The following is a 20,215-nucleotide window of genomic DNA, read 5'->3' as shown; positions in this document are numbered from 1 at the left end:
AATAATCCCATGACCAGCACTACAGTCTGTGGGGACAGAAGCTGACGTTACTATCCAGCTCTCATGGGGTGCACTGAGGTTTGGTCACTGTTTTACTCTGCCTGGCTGCCAGCTGGTGCCCACATCACACAATCAGAGGGGCACACCAGTACTGTGAAGGTTATTGCCTGAAGGAGAGGCACGGAGCTGCTGCTGGGCCATGGCTGCCATCTGGTGCCCACATCACACAGTCTGGCTGGCACGGGGGGAGGGGGGGCAGGTACCTTGACAGTTATAGCCTGAAAGTGGGGCATTGAGACGGGGTCACTGCGGGGCCGTGGCTGCAGGCTGATGCCCACATCACCCAGGCAGGCTGGCACAGAGACATTCCCTGTACTTTAAGGTCTGAGGTTGGGCGCTGCCTTGCTCTCCCGTGTTGTGATCTGCCCCTAAATAAGTGAAACAGCCAAGAGGAAAGCGGGCTTGTGGTGCTCCAAAAGAGCCCAGAGCCTGGCATGGGTTGGCACACTCGCCTAGACACACCTTCTTAGCAGGTCTCACATTTCAGGCAGGGCTATGGCGCCCCATCCTTCCTTCTCTTGCCCATGCCCACCAAGCCTGAGGCGGTTTAAGGCTGTATTTCAAACGGTACCCCCTCTTTTGTCCTTTGCTTGCCCTACTGGCATTGCCACCTCCCCCCCCCCCCCCCGCCCCCCGCCCATCGACCCCAGTGCTTTGTCTTTAAGTACGTTCTATGTGCGGGATATTTTTTGCAGTGAGTTCCAGGTGTCCAGGGAAGTCCAGGGTCCTGATGTTTCCTCTGCTCACTAGAGTAAGTTCTAGGTGTGGGTGTCTCTCGCAGTGAGTTCTTAGTGTCCAGGGCCCTGTCGTCTCCTCTGCTCACTAGAGTAAGTTCTAGGTGTGGGTGTCTCTCGCAGTGAGTTCTAGGTGTCCAGAGCCCTGTCGTCTCCTCTGCACACTAGACTAAGTTATTGGTGTGGATGTCTCTCGCAGTGAGTTTTAGATGTCCGGGGAAGTCGAGGGTCCTGTCGTCTCCTCTGCTCACTAGAGTAAGTTCTTGGTGTCTCTCGCAGTGAGTTCTTGGTGTCCAGTGAAGTCCAGAGCCCTGTTGTCCCTTCTGCTCACTAGAGTAAGCTCTAGGTGTGGGTGTCTCTCGCAGTGAGTTCTAGGTGTCCAGTGAAGTCCTGGGCCCTCTCATCTCCTCTGCTCACTAGAGTAAGTTCTTGGTGTGGGTGTCTCTCACAGTGAGTTCTAGGTGTCCAGGGAAGTCCATGGTCCTGTCGTCTCCTCTGCTCACGAGAGTAAGTTCTTCGTGTGGGTGTCTCTCGCTGTAAGTTCTTGGTGTCCAGTGAAGTCCTGGGCCCTGTTGTCTCCTCTGCTCACGAGAGTACGTTCTATGTACGGGACATTTCTTGCAGTGAATTCCAGGTGTCCAGGGCCCTGTCATCTCTTCTGCTCACTAAAGTAAGTTCTTGGTGTGGGTGTCTCTCGCAGTGAGTTCTTGGTGTCCATGGCCCTGTCGTCTCCTCTGGTCACTAGAGTAAGTTCTTGGTGTGGATGTCTCTCGCAGTGAGTTCTTGGTGTCCAGTGAAGTCCAGAGCGCTTCCGTCTCCTCTGCTCACTAGAGTAAGTTCTTGGTGTGGATGTCTCTCGCAGTGAGTTGTAGGTGTCCTGAGAAGTCCAGGGCCCTGTCGTCTCCTCTGCTCACTAGAGTAAGTTCTTGGTGTGGGTGTCTCTCGCAGTGAGTTCTTGGTGTCCAGTGAAGTCCTGGGCCCTGTTGTCTCCTCTGCTCACGAGAGTAAGTTCTACGTACGGGATATTTCTTGCAGTGAGTTCCAGGTGTCCAGGGCCCTGTCATCTCTTCTGCTCACTAGAGTAAATTCTTGGTGTGGGTGTCTCTCGCAGTGAGTTCTTGGTGTCCAGGGCCCTGTCGTCTCCTCCGCTCACTAGAGTAAGTTCTTGGTGTGGATGTCTCTTGCAGTGAGTTTTAGGTGTCCGGGGAAGTCCAGAGCCCTGTCGTCTCCTCTGCTCACTAGAGTAAGCTCTAGGTGTGGGTGTCTCTCGCAGTGAGTTCTTGGTGTCCAGTGAAGTCCCTGGCCCTGTCGTTTACTCTGATTACTAGAGTAAGCTCTAGGTGTGGGTGTCTCTCGCAGTGAGTTCTTGGTGTCCAGTGAAGTCCCTGGCCCTGTCGTTTACTCTGATTACTAAAGTAAGTTCTAGGTGTGGGTGTCTCTCGCAGTGAGTTCTAGGTGTCCAGGGATTCTTTGGGTCCCTGCTGTGAGTTCTAAGAGTTCACTATGCGCCAGTTCTCAGCATGTGCATTGTGTGTGACACTTGTGTTTGTGGTTCCTGGTGCCCACGGTGAGTTCCACGTGTGAGTGACGTTTACCAGGGTGAGTTCTAGGTGCCGGGTGATTCTTCGGGGCCCTGCAGTGCCAGTGCACAGCGAGTGCAGTGTGTTTGTGTGGCTCTTGGTGTCACGGTGAGTTCCACGTTTGAGTGAAGTTTACTACAGTGAGTTCTAGCTGCCGGGTGATTCTTTGGGTCCCTGCAGTGCAGTGCGCAGCCTGTGCAGTGTGAGTTTTAGGTGGCGGTGGTTCTTTGGGTCAGTGCAGTGCGCAGCGTGTGCAGTGTGTGAGCCTCCTCCGGGGCGCCGCCCCCACAGTGAGCTGCCCGACTCAGACCAGCAGGGCTGGGGATTACAGTAATGGGATTCCCAGTAATGCTCCTGGCCCCAGGACCAACAGTTGCCTCCACAGCTCGGTCTGCAGCTCTCTTCTTGCAGGAGCCCTGGCCCTGAGCTAGTACTGCACCCTGGGAGGGCCCTGTTTCTTATCTGCCCCTTGACCTGGCCCCTGAGCTGGCACAGCCATTGGGATGACACCAGACCCTGAGCTGGCCCCGGCCCCTGGGATGGCCCCTGTGATGTCACTGGCCCCTTGGGATGGCCCTGGGATGTCACAGGCCCCTGCCCCTGGGATGTCACTGGCCCGTCACTGGCCCTGGGGATGGCCCTGTGATGTCACTGGCCCCTCTGATGGGGATGGCCCTGGTTTGTCACTGGCCTCTGGGATGGCCCTGGTTCGTCACTGGCCCTTGGGATGGACCTGGGATGTCACTGGCCCCTTGGGATGGCCCTAGGATGTCACTGGCCCCTGTGATGGGGATGGCCCTGGTTTGTCACTGGCCCCTATATGGCCCTGGTGTGTCACTGGCCCTTGGGATGGCCCTGGGATGTTACTGGCCCTTGGGATGGCCCTGTGATGTCACTGGCCCCTGTGATGGGGATGGCCCTGGTTCGTCACTGGCCCTTGGGATGGCCCTGGTTCGTCACTGGCCCCTGTGATGGGGATGGCCCTGGTTTGTCACTGGCCCCTGGGATGGCCCTGGTTTGTCACTGGCCCCTGGGATGGCCCTAGTTTGTCATTGGCCCCTGGGATGGCCCTGGTTTGTCACTGGCCCCTGGGATGGCCCTGGTTTGTCACTGGCCCCTGGGATGGCCCTAGTTTGTCACTGGCCCCTGGGATGGCCCTAGTTTGTCACTGGCCCCTGGGATGGCCCTGGTTTGTCACTGGCCCCTGGGATGGCCCTGGGATGTCACAGGCCCCTGCCCCTGGGATGTCACTGGCCCGTCACTGGCCCTGGGGATGGCCCTGTGATGTCACTGGCCCCTCTGATGGGGATGGCCCTGGTTTGTCACTGGCCTCTGGGATGGCCCTGGTTCGTCACTGGCCCTTGGGATGGACCTGGGATGTCACTGGCCCCTTGGGATGGCCCTAGGATGTCACTGGCCCCTGTGATGGGGATGGCCCTGGTTTGTCACTGGCCCCTATATGGCCCTGGTGTGTCACTGGCCCTTGGGATGGCCCTGGGATGTTACTGGCCCTTGGGATGGCCCTGTGATGTCACTGGCCCCTGTGATGGGGATGGCCCTGGTTCGTCACTGGCCCTTGGGATGGCCCTGGTTCGTCACTGGCCCCTGTGATGGGGATGGCCCTGGTTTGTCACTGGCCCCTGGGATGGCCCTGGTTTGTCACTGGCCCCTGGGATGGCCCTAGTTTGTCATTGGCCCCTGGGATGGCCCTGGTTTGTCACTGGCCCCTGGGATGGCCCTGGTTTGTCACTGGCCCCTGGGATGGCCCTAGTTTGTCACTGGCCCCTGGGATGGCCCTAGTTTGTCACTGGCCCCTGGGATGGCCCCTGTGATGTCACTGGCCCCTTGGGATGGCCCTGGGATGTCACAGGCCCCTGCCCCTGGGATGTCACTGGCCCGTCACTGGCCCTGGGGATGGCCCTGTGATGTCACTGGCCCCTCTGATGGGGATGGCCCTGGTTTGTCACTGGCCTCTGGGATGGCCCTGGTTCGTCACTGGCCCTTGGGATGGACCTGGGATGTCACTGGCCCCTTGGGATGGCCCTAGGATGTCACTGGCCCCTGTGATGGGGATGGCCCTGGTTTGTCACTGGCCCCTATATGGCCCTGGTGTGTCACTGGCCCTTGGGATGGCCCTGGGATGTTACTGGCCCTTGGGATGGCCCTGTGATGTCACTGGCCCCTGTGATGGGGATGGCCCTGGTTCGTCACTGGCCCTTGGGATGGCCCTGGTTCGTCACTGGCCCCTGTGATGGGGATGGCCCTGGTTTGTCACTGGCCCCTGGGATGGCCCTGGTTTGTCACTGGCCCCTGGGATGGCCCTAGTTTGTCATTGGCCCCTGGGATGGCCCTGGTTTGTCACTGGCCCCTGGGATGGCCCTGGTTTGTCACTGGCCCCTGGGATGGCCCTAGTTTGTCACTGGCCCCTGGGATGGCCCTAGTTTGTCACTGGCCCCTGGGATGGCCCTGGTTTGTCACTGGCCCCTGGGATGGGGATGGCCCTGGTTTGTCACTGGCCCCTGGGATGGCCCTGGTTTGTCACTGGCCCCTGGGATGGCCCTGGTTTGTCACTGGCCCCTGTGATGGGGATGGCCCTGGTTTGTCGATGGCCCTGGTTTGTCACTGGCCCCTGGGATGGGGATGGCCCTGGTTTGTCACTGGCCCCTGGGATGGCCCTGGTTTGTCACTGGCCCCTGGGATGGCCCTGGTTTGTCACTGGCCCCTGTGATGGGGATGGCCCTGGTTTGTCGATGGCCCTGGTTTGTCACTGGCCCCTGGGATGGGGATGGCCCTGGTTTGTCACTGGCCCCTGGGATGGCCCTGGGATGTTACTGGCCCTTGGGATGGCCCTGGGGGATGCCAGGCGCAGGGAAGGCTCTTCCCAGGGACGGTGTTGACAGGTCTGCAGGTCACGCGCCTGTCACCTGTCCTGCTTACGTCGGAGTCTGCCCCCCCCCACTCCCCCCCCCCCCAGTAAGACGCCGCGCTGTGGCTGATGGTGGATCCTTAAGTAATTCCCTAATGCCCGCGCTGCTGTCTGAAGCCGCGCCCGCCCCGCAGCATCTGACCGCGTCCAGTCCGAGTCGGTAAAACGCGGCAAGGCGCCGAGGTGCAGGCACGGGGAGGTCAAGTGATTTTCCAGAATCACAGGAGGTTTTGCGGACGCCAAGACTCAAACCGGGTATATCCGCTCCGAAGTCTGCCGCTCTGGCATTACGCCGCATCCTCGCCTCTTACGCCGCACCCTCGCCTCTTACGCCGCACCCTCGCCTCTTACGCCGCACCCTCGCCTCTTACGCCGCACCCTCGCCTCTTACGCCGCACCCTCGCCTCTTACGCCGCACCCTCGCCTCTTACGCCGCACCCTCGCCTCTTACGCCGCATCCTCGCCTCTTACGCCGCATCCTCGCCTCTTACGCCACACACTCCACATCCTCGCCTCTTACGCCACACCCTCCACATCCTCGCCTCTTACGCCATACCCTCGTTACGCCACATCCTCGCCTCTTACGCCACATCTTCACGCCTGTTGTAAGCCCGTCCCCCAACCCCCCCTTGCCTGCCCATTTCTTCCTCGCTGACAGGAAGTCTGCCGCCTTCTGGGCCTGAGGTGTTGCACCATCACATTCTTAGTGCTCTGAACTCCAGGTGCCTTATGCAGTCGCATGCTGCAGGGATTCTACACTGCTGGTGCGTTATAGCATCACATACTACTGGTATTCTACTCTCCACGTGCCTTATAGTATCACATATTGCGGATATTTTACTCTATGTGCCTTAGAGCATCACATACTACAGGTATTCTACGCTCCACGTGCCTTATGGCGCCACATTTTCTGCACATGTTCTACATTCCAGGTGCTGTATACTGCAATTGTCTGCATGTGTTCTACACTCCGGGTGCTGTATAGTGTAATTGTCTGGAGGTGTCCTGCACTCCGGGTGTTGTATACTGTAATTGTCTGCTGGCGTCCTGCACTCCGGGTGCTGTATACTGTAATTGTCTGCTGGCGTCCTGCACACTGGGTGCTGTATACTGTAATTGTCTGCTGGCGTCCTGCACTCCGGGTGCTGTATACTGTAATTGTCTGCTGGCGTCCTGCACTCCGGGTGCTGTATACTGTAATTGTCTGCTGGCGTCCTGCACTCCGGGTGTTGTATAGTGTAATTGTCTGCTGGCGTCCTGCACTCCGGGTGCTGTATAGTGTAATTGTCTGCTGGCGTCCTGCACTACGGGTGCTGTATACTGTAATTGTCTGCTGGCGTCCTGCACTCCGGGTGCTGTATACTGTAATTGTCTGCTGGCGTCCTGCACTCCGGGTGCTGTATACTGTAATTGTCTGCTGGCGTCCTGCACTCCGGGTGCTGTATAGTGTAATTGTCTGCTGGCGTCCTGCACTCCGGGTGTTGTATACTGTAATTGTCAGCTGGCGTCCTGCACTCCGGGTGTTGTGTACTGTAATTGTCTGCTGGCGTTCTGCACTCCGGGTGCTGTATACTGTAATTGTCTGCTGGCGTCCTGCACTCTGGGTGTTGTATACCGTAATTGTCTGCTGGCGTCCTGCACTCCTGGTGTTGTGTACTGTAATTGTCTGCTGGCGTCCTGCACTCCAGGTGCTGTATACTGTAATTGTCTGCTGGCGTCCTGCACTCCGGGTGTTGTATACTGTAATTGTCTGCTGGTGTCCCGCACGCCGAGTGTTGTATACTGTAGTTGTCTGCTGGTGTCCTGCACTCCGGGTGTTGTATAGTGTAATTGTTTGCTGGCGTCCTGCACTCCGGGTGCTGTATACTGTAATTGTCTGCTGGCGTCCTGCACTCCGGGTGCTGTATACTGTAATTGTCTGCTGGCGTCCTGCACTCCGGGTGTTGTATACTGTAATTGTCTGCTGGCGTCCTGCACTCCGGGTGCTGTATACTGTAACTGTCTGCTGGTGTCCTGCACTCCGGGTGTTGTATACTGTAATTGTCTGCTGGTGTCCCGCACGCCGAGTGTTGTATACTGTAGTTGTCTGCTGGTGTCCCGCACGCCGAGTGTTGTGTACTGTAATTGTCTGCTGGCGTCCTGCACTCCGGGTGCTGTATAGTGTAATTGTCTGCTGGCGTCCTGCACTCCGGGTGCTGTATAGTGTAATTGTCAGCTGGCGTCCTGCACTCCGGGTGTTGTGTACTGTAATTATCTGCTGGCGTCCTGCACTCCGGGTGTTGTATACTGTAATTGTCTGCTGGCGTCCTGCACTCCGGGTGCTGTATACTGTAATTGTCTGCTGGTGTCCTGCACTCCGGGTGCTGTATACTGTAATTGTCTGCTGGTGTCCTGCACTCCGGGTGCTGTATACTGTAATTGTCTGCTGGTGTCCCGCACGCCCCGAGTGTTGTATACTGTAATTGTCTGCTGGCGTCCTGCACTCCGGGTGCTGTATAGTGTAATTGTCTGCTGGTGTCCTGCACTCCGGGTGTTGTATACTGTAATTGTCTGCTGGTGTCCCGCACGCCGAGTGTTGTATACTGTAATTGTCTGCTGGCGTCCTGCACTCCGGGTGCTGTATAGTGTAATTGTCTGCTGGTGTCCTGCACTCCGGGTGTTGTATACTGTAATTGTCTGCTGGTGTCCCGCACGCCGAGTGTTGTATACTGTAATTGTCTGCTGGCGTCCTGCACTCCGGGTGCTGTATAGTGTAATTGTCTGCTGGCGTCCTGCACTCCGGGTGCTGTATACTGTAATTGTCTGCTGGCGTCCTGCACTCTGGGTGCTGTATAGTGTAATTGTCTGCTGGTGTTGTACATTTCAGATGTTCTCTTTTGTTCAGTTGAAAACCCTAGAGGATCTAGCTTTAGGAGACTTTGAATCTCGAATACCTTTGCCAGGTGACTGGGAATGGTGACGTGACTCTCTAGGTAACGACTGCACATGTGATGCAGAAAAGCATTGCCTCGTCAGTTGTATTGCGCGTAATGTTTGCTCGTATTCCAACATAAAATCAGGGCAATGTTGGGAATATATAACAGTAACCAGCATTGGCAGTGCCACTAGGTCTCACCTTTGGGATGTATTGGTTTGCCACCTTTGGTACCCGGATTGCTGATCAGCAGTGAAACTGCCCCTCTGTCCCTTCCACATACATCTCAGATGGAAATAACATCCAAGGGTGATGCTGGCAGAGTGAAGGAGCAGGCCTGGAGACCACTGGTACACATAGTGTGTGGTACCCAACCACTGACACTGCACAGCTGTCATTTGGCCAGGTCCATAATAAATAGGCGGTTTTTGTAGCCAGAGATTTTCGCATAATTCTCAACCTGCCATATTTGCCACATAATTGTTCATCTGCAGCTTTTTCTGTAATTTTTCTCAAAAAACAACATTATTTTGGTAGCTCTAATAGATCAAAAGTAACTAAACATGTTGTTATGCAGTGAAAAGCCCTTTGCAAAGGTTCACTGCTCACCTTTCTATTGCTTATTGCTGTACTTGGGTGTCAGACTGTGTCCTGCTATTTGATAAGTTTTGTTTTGACCAATGACTTTGTGTTTCACCACTGCGCATATTAGTTGCTCAATGTTCACCAGTAGCACATGGTATGTTTTGTTCAGTTGAGCCGCCTATTGGCTTTGACATGGCATTAGCCATTACTTTCTGTATTCAGTTGAGCCGCCTATGGGCTTTGACATTGCATTAGCCATTACATTCTGTATTCTGCCTATTGGCTTTGACATGGCATTAGCCATTGCTTTCTGTATTCAGTTTAGCCGCCTATGGGCTTTGACATTGCATTAGCCATTACATTCTGTATTCTGCCTATTGGCTTTGACATGCTGTATCCAGTCTAGCCGCCTATTGGCTTTGCCATTGCATGCCTATTGACTTTGACATGATGTATTCAGTTTAGCTGCCTATTGACTTTGATATGCTATTAGATATTCTGCCTATTGGCTTTGACATGATATTATATATTGCATTTTGTATTCAGCTTAGATGCCTATTGGCTTTGACATGACACTAGACATTGCATTTGATATTTAGGTTAGCTGCCTATTGCCTTTAACATGACATTGCATTTGATATTTAGGTTAGCTGCCCATTGCCTTTAACGTGGAGTTAGACATTGCAGTTGATAATCCAAGCTGTATTTTTCCAAGCTGTGTTTTTGCACCAGATGAACCAAGATGTTTTTCTCACAGTAGACTAGACATGATAAGAGAGAGTACATGGGTGTTGTTTTTTCTTCGCTTGAGCTTGGGAACAGGAGTAGTCTTGGAGACCTGGCCAGTCTCCAAAAGGCTTGCTCAGTTTCCCAGGTCTGAGAGGAGGGGGCACACCTTTGTAACAAATGTAACAGGCTGCAGAGAGTCAGATTCGAATCTGCCGGACCTCGTGCTGGAGCTTGGCGCCAGCTGCCAGCATCCCGTGTGGGTAGATGAAACTCTTTCTCGCGGCTGACAGGGGTCATCAGCTTGCAGACCTTAGAAAGATGTAGCTGTAAATAGTTCCTACACGGTGAAGTATTTGTTTTGCTTTGCATTCAATATCTTATAAATATAACCTGCTGTGTATATTGCAAACTGATATATTTTGTTTGATTAACGCGGACTGGAAAGCTACTAATTCGTCATTCATATAACAACAATAAAAGTCTTCTTTGACCTCAGAAGTGCATTTCTGTTGTGTTATGTTAGTGCTTAGAAACTAAATAAGAGGAAAGCACTACAGACTGGTACTAACCAGGTAAAACCTTTGCCCAGCTAGTGCTCACATGTGTAAAAATGTGTCGCATTACAGCGCATGATTTGTTTTTTCTTGTCTCATAATTTAGTCAACTCTGCCGCGTAATTTGGTCCTCCTCTGCCGCATAAATCGAATGTCTTTGCCGGCGCCTCCGGGCAAGCCCCATCTTGGGGTGAGAGCTGTTCTGCAGCAGCTCCCAATCCAATCCTTTTCTTCATCCTGTGCCAACGCTACTGCTTCCCATGGTCCTTGCCATCCACCACACACATGCCGAGGAGCACACGGCTGGTCAGTCAGTGCATCACACTCGTCCCCACACGTGTCACCTGGCGCTGATGGGGTGTACCAGCTAGAAAGAAGTGGAAGAGATGCATGCTGGCCACTTCCGGTGGAGTCTGGATTGTCTTCGTCTGGGTGGTTTGGAGAGGGGGGGTGGGCTCTATAGTGTAGGCGGATCTAGAAGTGGAAGTCCGGTTACTCAACACTGCATACTATCCTGTGTTGTCTCATTACACGCATTGGCAAACCTCCTGCCAGTTACACCAACACTGCGCCTCCATGTGACCATTACTGAGTATTTGCAGGGGAATGCAAAGGGTTAACCGATGTACCAGGCACACCTGTCATGTGTACACTGAGCGAGTCCAGAACTTTTGAGTACGTTGGGAGTCCACTCCTAAGTTCTCTAACAGTATAGTGTTGCAAGACTCTAGTCTATGTGTTAAGTACCAGGTGGGTGAGTCTAGATGTACCGCAGTCTTAGCTGGCAGGGGTCCTTCGTGCATGGAGCACTGCTGACCTGCCTCTGTTTCAGTGGTACTCCTGACTGTTGCCGCAACCGCAAGTGACTGCTATTATGAAAGTCTGGAGGTTGCTCCACTCTCAGCTTATTGCAGTTCTACAAGTTCAGAGTGTGGCCTTACATTCTGGTTATTGCAGTTCTACAGGTCCAGAGTGTGGCCTCACACTCGGGTTATTGCAGTTATAGAAGCCCAGTGTGTGGCCCCACACATGGGATATTGCAGCAATACAAGTCCAGAGTGTGGCCTCACGCCCGGATTATTGTGTTATACAAATCCAGAGTGTGGTCTGGGAACTAAGTAGGACAAGCATGGAACCTGCCTCAGCAGGTTTTTACTGATCAGGCGATACCACATTTTTCGCACACACAGCAAATTAAAACCCAAATTTGGCCCATCTACCAGAACAGCTTTTTCCTGTATAGATGAGAAAAATGTTGCCTATTTGTGTGGGAAATAGCTCAATCTGGCAACACCGTGCCTGGGTGGTCTGGAAAATGGCTTATCAGTAAAGGTTGAAAATGGCCTTTTAGCTGCCGGTACAAATTGGCCAACAAGGCTTCTTTTATTTCACATACTGGGGGAAAAGTTGCGACAAATGTTTTTACTTTGAATTTGTATAGTATTTCTATCACGCAAACCTAGCCAAAAGTCAGCAGTGGGGTGCTGTACACTGTCAGAGGCCAGCATATAGTTGGTAAGCCATCTTTTTGTCCAAGTCTTTAACAGATATTGTCCAATCAGTCTCTTTGTGCCCCCAGAATTGTCTCTGAGCAGGTAGAACAAGGTCTCTCCCTGGCTCCAGGTGCCCAGCCTTTTCTCTTATTTCAACGTAGCGTGGACTGGGTAGAAGAAGATGAGAGAGGTCTTCTTTCAGGGTACGATGTCTTTTGATGCCGGCCTACTGTTCATCAACAGTGTTCAGTCAGAAGGGAACCGCATCTTACCAGAGCGAAGAACCCCCTTTCATGGGGGGTTGGTTGACTTAATCTGGATGATCCATTAATGACGGGGGTGGTGCTGCATTGCAGCTCTCCTCTCTGATGGCGATGTGTCCTAGGTGGTGGGTTGTGGAGTTGGTTTGTAGGAGTTCCCCTGTAGGGAGTTGGTTGGGCTCATCAGATAGGACTGAGCAGACCTCACAGCAGGAAGACCCATTCATCACAGCGGAGGATGTTGCTGCCTTGCGGATCTTCATTCTGATGGCGGTGCGTCCTAGGTGCTGGGATTTGACGTTGGTTCTTCTGCCCTCTTGATGGAGATGGCTTTTGTGGCGCTAACGTTGCCGCACCTCATTGCTGCTCTATGGGGACCGTCAAGAGTCCAGTAGCCAGGGATTGCCCTTTTGCCCTCAGGCAAGCTGAGGTCCAGAACACCCAGATTCCCATGCCTGCCCTCAACATTACTGTTTTGTCATCTGAGTGATTGCTGATCCCTATGCTCGATCCTAGTGCATCATCGTACCATGTGTCTCCACTATGTACATTGAAACTATTGTGCTGATGGCTCCTTCTGAACTAGACACCGTGCTTAGGTGGATCTCTGGCGCAGTCGAGTAGGCAAACCCCTTTCTTGTAGGAATAGATTGAGTGAGCACAGCTTCATCTTTTAATTATTATAGCACTTTCCAAACTGCATGCCAACCAAGACTTTTTACTTTGTTAAAGTCTCATTCCTTTAAATAAGATTGTAACTCTGTCTCCACAATACCATTATCTACATTAGCTTTGTGCTATCTGAAATTAACGTTCCACCCCACAAACAGCCTTTGAGAGTAAGACCAGACCCTGCTTCCCCTCAAAATAAGTCTGAAAAGAGGTACTTGCTTATTCTGTGAACTCATAGTAGTATCAGGCTCTGGTCGTTCCAGTGTAAAATGTCTGTAGTTTGTTTACAAATAATATAATAGTTATCCAGATACCTCTGAAAGTAAAGAGCTACTTGGTAGTTCAGTGAGCTTGCAGTAGTATCTAATTCTGGTGGTGTCCGTTACAAGGATTGCATGGTTACCCCTGGAAGTAAGGAGGTACTTGGTAATTCAGTGAGCTCGCGGTAGTACCTAGTTCTGGTGGTGTCCGGGACAATGGCAGTACTTGTTACAAGAATTGTTTAGTTACCCTTGGAAGCAAGGATATACTTGCTAATTCAGTAACTTTGCAGTAGTACATGACTCTAGTGGTTCCACTGATGATAGTAATACTTGTTAGAAGGATTGCTTAATTACCCCTGGAAGTAAGGAGGTACTCTGTAATTCTGTGAGCTCTCAGTAGTACCTGGTTTTGGTGTTTTCAGTGACCATGTCAGGACTTGTTACTAAGATTGCTTAGTTACTGCGGGAAGTAAGGAGGTACTTGGTAATTCAGTGCGCTTGCAGTATAACCTGGCTTCCGTGGTTCCAGTGACAATGGCAGTACTTTGTAAAAGGATTGCTTAATTGACCTTGGAAATAAGGACTTACTCAGTAATTTTGTGACCCCACTTTTGTACCTGGGTCCAGTGGTTCCAATAACAGTGGCAGTGCTTGTTACAGGGATTACTTAGTTACACAGGAAGTAAGGAGGTACTGAGTAATTGAGTGTGATCCCAGTAGTACCTGGCTCTGGTGGTTTCAGTGTCCATGGGCAGTACTGGTTACAAGGATTGCTTCATTACACCTGGAAGTAATGAGGTACTGAGTAATTCAGCGGCTCACAGTAGTACCTGGCTCCGGTAGTTTTAGTGGCAATTGTAATACTTGTTACCAATATTGCTTAGTTACCTCTGGGAGTGAGGAGGTAATTGAGTGAGATCGTAGTAGTACCTCACTGTGGTGGTTTCAATGGCAGTGGGCAGTACTTGTTACAAGGATTGCTTAGTTACTACTGGAGGTAAGAAGGTACTTAGTAATTCAGTGAGATTACAGTAGTACCCAGCTTCAGTGGATCCAGTGCCAATAGCAGTACTTGTTACAAGGATTGTTTAATTATCCCTGGAATTAAGAAGTTACTTGGTGATTCAGTGAGCTCACAGTAGCACCTTGCTTCGGAGGTTCCAATGACAATGGCAGTACTTGTTACCAGGATTGCTTAGTCACCCCTGGAAGTAAGGATTTACTTGGTAATTCAGTAGCATGCAGTAGTACATGACTCTAGTGGTTAGACTGACAATAGTAATAATTGTTACAAGGATTGCTTAGTCACTCCTGGAAGTAAGGAGGTATTTAGTAATTCAGTAACATTGCAGTAGTACATGACTCTAGAGATTCCACTGATTATAGTAATACTTGTTAGAAGGATTGCTTAGTTACCACTTGGAAGTAAGAAGGTACTCGGTAATTCTGTGAGCTCTCAATAGTATCTGGTTTCAGTGACCATGTCAGTACTTGTTACCGAGATTGCTTAGTTACCGCGGGAAGTAAGGAGGTACTCAGTAATTCAGTGAGCTCACAGTAGTACCTGCCGCCGGTAGTTCTGGTGGCAATCTTAATACTTGTCACCAGGATTGCTTAGTTACTCCTGGGAGTAAGGAGGTATTTGGTAATTGCGCGAGATCCCAGTAGTACCTGGCTCTGGTGGTTTCAGCGACAATGGGCCATCTGGTTACAAGGATTGCTTCGGTATCCCTGGAAGTAATGAGATACTGAGTAATTCAGTGAGCTTGCAGTAGTACCTGGCTCCGGTAGTTTTGGTGGCAATTGTGATACTTGTTACCAATATTGCTTAGATACCTCTGGGAGTGAGGAGGTAATTGAGTGAGATCGCAGTAGCACCTGACGTCAGTGGTTCCAGTGCCAATAGCAGTACTTGTCACAAGGATTGTTTAATTATCCCTGGAATTAAGAAGGTACTTGGTAATTCATTGAGCTCACAGTAGCACCTGGCTTTGGAGGTTCCAATGACTATGGCAGTACTTGTTACCAGGCTTGCTCAGTTACTCCTGGAAGTAAGGAGGTACTTGGTAGTTCACTGAGCTCGCAGTAGTACTTGGCTTCAATGGTTCCAGTGACAAAGATAATACTTGTTACAAGGATTGCTTAGTTAATACTGAAAGTAGGGAGGTACTTGATAATTCGGTGATGTCGCAGTAGTGCCTGGATTCAGTGGTTGCAGTGCCAATGGCAGCACTTATGAGAATTTTCAGTCTTGGAGGCCCCAAAGAGCTGGCTTAGCGTAGACAGGTCTTAAGCCCTGCAGACAAGGACCCTCCTCCGTATTGAGTTAACCCCCTTGATACTTTCTTTAGACAGACCTCTGCTGAGTTGCTCTGCCCACCAACCCTCCTTAATGTATGCTGCTCACTCGACAAAGATTACTGGGTGTTGAACACTGGTTGATGCCAGCCCAGTGTTTGAACAGTGTCCTGTGTGCCTGGAGCATTCTAACAGTGTGGTGAAAATCAGGGTTGCACGTATGTGCTAGAGACCTTTCTGGTCCCTGGAGGTCTTCGGAGTGCTTGTGTGTGGTATGTGTGACGTTGCTGTAGGAATCAGAAGGCCGTGACAGCGTCATAGCAGCAGAGTAATGCAGCGTCAGCGACTTGCAAGCACTGCAGGGCATGTAGATGATGGTGAGTTTGGTTGCCCGTGCAGAGATGGTGATATTGCTGTGTCTGTCTCACTGGTGCTGCGCCTAAGTATGTCTGCAGGGGGTGTGCCACGGAGTATCTCACTGGTGCTGCCCCTGAGTATGTCTGCAGGGGGTGTGCTCCTGTGCCTCTCACTGGTGCTGCGCCTAAGTATGTCTGCAGGGGGTGTGCTCCTGTGCCTCTCACTGGTGCTGCCCCTAAGTATGTCTGCAGGGGGTGTGCCACGGAGTATCTCACTGGTGCTGCCCCTGAGTATGTCTGCAGGGGGTGTGCTCCTGTGCCTCTCACTGGTGCTGCGCCTAAGTATGTCTGCAGGGGGTGTGCTCCTGTGCCTCTCACTGGTGCTGCCCCTAAGTATGTCTGCAGGGGGTGTGCCACGGAGTATCTCACTGGTGCTGCCCCTGAGTATGTCTGCAGGGGGTGTGCTCCTGTGCCTCTCACTGGTGCTGCCCCTAAGTCTGTCTGCAGGGGGTGTGCCACGGGGTATCTCACTGGTGCTGCGCCTAAGTATGTCTGCAAGGGGTGCCACTGTCTCTTACTGGTGCTGCCCCTAAGTATGTCTTCAGGGGTATGCCACTGTGTCTGTTTCTGTGGTTCTGCCCCAAGGCCTATCTCCAGTGGTGTGCCACTGTGTCTGTCTTACTGGTGCTGCCCCTAAGTCTGTCTGCAGGGGGTGTGCTGCTGTGTATCTCACTGGTGCTGCCCCTACGTCAGTCTGCAAAGGGTGCCACTGTGTCTGTCTCACTGGTGCTGCCCCTAAGTCTGTCTGCAGGGGTGTGCCACCGTGTATCTCACTGGTGCTGCCGCTTAGTCTGTCTGCAGGGGGTGTGCCACTGTGTATGTCACTGGTGCTGCCGCTTAGTCTGTCTGCAGGGGTGTGCTACTGTCTGTCTCATTGGTGCTGCCCCTAAGTATGTCTGCAGGGGGTGTGCTGCTGTGTCTCACTGGTGCTGCCCCTAAGTCTGTCTGCTAGGGGCGTGCTGCTGTCTCTCACTGGTGCTGCCCCTAAGTCTGTCTGCAGGGGGTGTGCTGCTGTGTCTCACTGGTGCTGCCCCTAAGTCTGTCTGCAGGGGGTGTGCCACTGTGTGTCTCACTGGTGCTGCCCCTAAGTATGTCTGCAGGGGGTGCCACTGTGTATCTCACTGGTGCTGTCCCTATGTCTGTCTGAAGGGATGTGCCACTGTGTATCTCAATGGTGCTGCCCTTAAGTATGCCAGCAGTAAATGTGTCACTGTGTCTGTCTCACTGGTGCTGCCCCTAAGTATGTCTGTAGGGGTATGCCACTGTGTCTGTTTCTGTGGTTCTGCCCCTAGGCCTGTCTCCAGGGGTGTGCCACCGTGTCTCTTACTGGTGCTGCCCCTAAGTATGTCTGCAGGGGTGTGCCACTGTGTATCTCACTGGTGCTCCCACTTCGTCTGTCTGCAGGGGTGTGCCACTGTGTATGTCACTGGTGCTGCCCCTAAGTATGTCTGCAGGGGTGTGCCACTGTGTATCTCACTGGTGCTCCCACTTCGTCTGTCTGCAGGGGTGTGCCACTGTGTATGTCACTGGTGCTTCCCCTAAGTATGTCTGCAGGGGTGTGCCACCGTGTCTCTTACTGGTGCTCCCACTTCGTCTGTCTGCAGGGGTGTGCCACTGTGTATCTCACTGGTGCTGCCCCTAGGCCTGTCTCCAGGGGTGTGCCACCGTGTCTCTTACTGGTGCTGCCCCTAAGACTGTCTGCAGGGGGTGTGCTGCTGTGTATCTCACTGGTGCTGCCCCTACGTCTGTCAACAGGGGTGTGCCACTGTCTGTCTCACTGGTGCTGCCCCTAAGTCTGTCTGCAGGGGGTGTGCTGCTGTGTCTCACTGGTGCTGCCCCTAAGTATGTCTGCTAGGGGTGTGCTGCTGTCTCTCACTGGTGCTGCCCCTAAGTATGTCTTCAGGGGGTGCAACTGTGTATCTGCGGCCCCTGAGTCTGTCTGTCTGGGGGGTTGCTGCCGTCTCTGACTTGTGCTGCCCTTAAGTATGCCTGCAGGGGTATCCCTCTGTGTCTGCCCCCATGTAGCTGCCTCCCGGTGTCTCTTCAAGGGGTGCTGTCTGTGCCACCCTACATGTACCTGCTCTCAGTTTCTCTACAATGGGTGCCCCTATAAGTCTGTCTGCAGAGGGTGCCCCTCTGTGCCCCCCTCTATGTTGCTGCCTCCCAGTATCAGTGCCCCTCAGGAGACCACTGTTACTCTGTTTAGTTGAAAGGAACTTTGGTCCTTTGGTGTATGTGATCTCGGATACTGCATTTCTCATTAACTTGTGCCAGCAGAAATGTGTAGGCAGTAAATGGTGACCATGCAGCTGTCCCTGAGTTCACAGTACACGGGAGTGATTGACCCCAGTTTGAGGGGCTCTTGAACTCCTTGTTGCCAAACCCTTTCTTGTTATCTGATTTTCCAGAGATTCAGATGCCACTCATCTCCCGAGCTGCAATGACACGTGTCCAGTGACCCCTTCTTATAACTGGAGACTGGTGGCTTTTAATAATTCTGATCAGGGGCCTCCTCCTCCTCCCAAGTGTGGACTGGCCTTCGCTCTGTGATGGTGCAGGGACCACTGGAAGGGTGGCTGAGGGCTCCTTGAATGATTATCGCAACACTGCAATCACTTTTATCTTTCAGACCCTCTATGGGTGATTTGAAATCATAACTCTTCGTCCTTTCAGTTCTTGTGTTTTTGGTCTGTGTTGATGATAAACCCATTTATCATCACTTTGTAAGTGTGAATGAGGACCTTGGCACACCATCAGCTGTTTCACTTCTTCTATTTCTCACTGCTTTGCATTTCGATTGGCTGTTTCCTGTTCCAGCTGCGCAGAGATATGCAGAGCTGAGTTCCCTCTGGGGGATAAAACCTTAATCTGATACTTTACAACTCTTTTCATGCCAGGAGCTATTTTTAAAGAGCCTTTGAATCCTCTGAGCAGACTTGATAAACTCCAGTTATCTCCCTTCTCAGAAGGCCCCACACGGTCAGGGCATTCATGCTCCTCTAGATGCAGTGTGTGTGCTGGTGTCTGCAGGGTGCGGATGCTGCCGATCTGTTGAGAGGGAGGGGATACTGCATTGTGGAAGATGTCATCCCCGTCGGGGCATTAATGCTCCCCCGGATGCAGGGAGCATGGGCTGGAGCCTGCAGGGTGAGATGTCGTCCCTGTCTGGGCATTAATGCTCCACCCGATGCAGGGAGCATGGACTGGAGTCTGCAGGGTGCCGATGCTGCCGATCTGTTGAGAGGGAGGGGATACTGCATTGTGGAAGGTGTCGTCCCTGTCGGGGCATTAATGCTCCACCAGATGAAGGGAGCGTGCGCTGGAGTCCGCAGGGTGCTGATGCTGCCGATCTGTTGAGAGAGAGGGGATACTGCATTGTGGAAGATGTCGTCCCTGTCGGGGCATTAATGCTCCACTGGATGCAGGGAGCATGGTCTGGACTCTGCAGTGTGCGGATGCTGCCGATCTGTTGAGAGGGAGGGAACACTGCATTGTGGAAGATGTCATCCCTGTCGGGGCATTAATGCTCCACTGGATGCAGGGAGCATGGGCTGGAGTCTGCAGGGTGCTGATGCTGCCGATCTGTTGAGAGGGAGGGGATACTGCATCATGCGTGGTCATCAAGTCTTGAATGGAGCTTAAGTTGTTGGCAAGATGGGAGATGTAATTTCTGTCCGAGACCTCGAGGTAGAGATGGGTGTCGTCTGCACATTGATGGTCAAGGATCCTGTCCTTTTAGTAGGACTCCAAGAAGTTGGATATAAAGTTTGAACAGGGTAGGAGCAAAGATGGAACCCTGTAGCACTCCTTAATCAACAGCCTCAGTAAAGATAGACAGTCGTCAATTTTGATCCTCTGTGATCTGCCTAGGAGGAAGGATTCAAACCATTTTAGGACCACGATGTTGATGCGCATGTCATTTTTTGTGTTTTTTTTTTTTAGTGTGTCTGAGCCTACGGTGATGACCGGTTGAGGAGAATAAAGAGGCAGGAGTCCCGAGACTAGGGCTTGAAGAGTGTCCGTGCTAACCTGAAGCAGTGCTGTTTCTGTACTGCATCCTTGATCGAAGCTGGATTTGAATTTGTCCAGAAGGTTATTGTCTTTGATGTCTAGGATCAGTTGTTCCTCTTCACATCTTTGATTTTCGCAAGAAACGTTGGGTTGGTGATAGGGTGCAGGTTATTGAGGTCATTTGCATCTGCTAACAGTTTTTTGAGAAGTGGGATGACTTGGCAAGTTTTAAGGGAATCCGGTAAAGATCATTTGCTGAGACAGATTTATTAGTTTTGTCCAGTATGGAGGCATGTGTGCTTAAAGTTCTTTGAAGGATTGGTTTTCATGATGTTTTTAAGTTAGACGTTCTCCTCGATAATGTCAAAGGTTTGCCATATGCTTTTGGCTTTACAAACCGTGGTGGTGATAGGATGCATATCTTGGCATAGGAATGATTAGACCTTGGAATAATTAAAATAAAACTGCATTGTGGAGGATCTGTCCTGCCACTCACGGTATTAATGCTCCACCAGATGCAGGGAGCGTGGGCTGGAGTCCGCAGGGTGCTGATGCTGCCAGTCTGTTGAGGGAAGTGATACTGCATCATGGAAGATCTGTCCTGCTTGGATCCGGCACACATTGTCTTTTCACCTAAATCTTTTCATTATTGTGAAAAAGAACAGAAGATAAATGATGTGCAAAGCTAGGCAGTGTATCTGAAGACTCGCCAGCCACTCA

At 52.0% G+C, this 20,215-nt stretch overlaps 1 protein-coding gene across 2 annotated transcripts in view; it reads left to right on the top strand.

Moving 5' to 3' along the window:
- Positions 1-20,215, top strand: part of GRINA (glutamate ionotropic receptor NMDA type subunit associated protein 1) — a 162,104-nt gene that overhangs the window by 52,316 nt on the left and 89,573 nt on the right. Inside the window, exon 1 of one of the 2 annotated variants that reach the window (XM_069221159.1) lies at positions 5,436-5,555. The exons of the other annotated variant lie outside the window; for it this stretch is intronic. The gene's annotated coding sequence lies outside the window, so the exon portion shown is untranslated. Of the gene's footprint in view, positions 1-5,435; positions 5,556-20,215 lie in introns of those variants that run through there. 2 annotated transcript variants of the gene reach the window in all.

Source organism: Pleurodeles waltl, chromosome 2_2 (assembly GCF_031143425.1).
Source record: "Pleurodeles waltl isolate 20211129_DDA chromosome 2_2, aPleWal1.hap1.20221129, whole genome shotgun sequence".
In the NCBI taxonomy this organism is placed as follows: Eukaryota; Metazoa; Chordata; class Amphibia; order Caudata; family Salamandridae; genus Pleurodeles; species Pleurodeles waltl.
The sequence above is the reverse complement of the archived record's forward strand: the minus strand, read 5'-3'. Positions and strand labels throughout refer to the sequence as shown.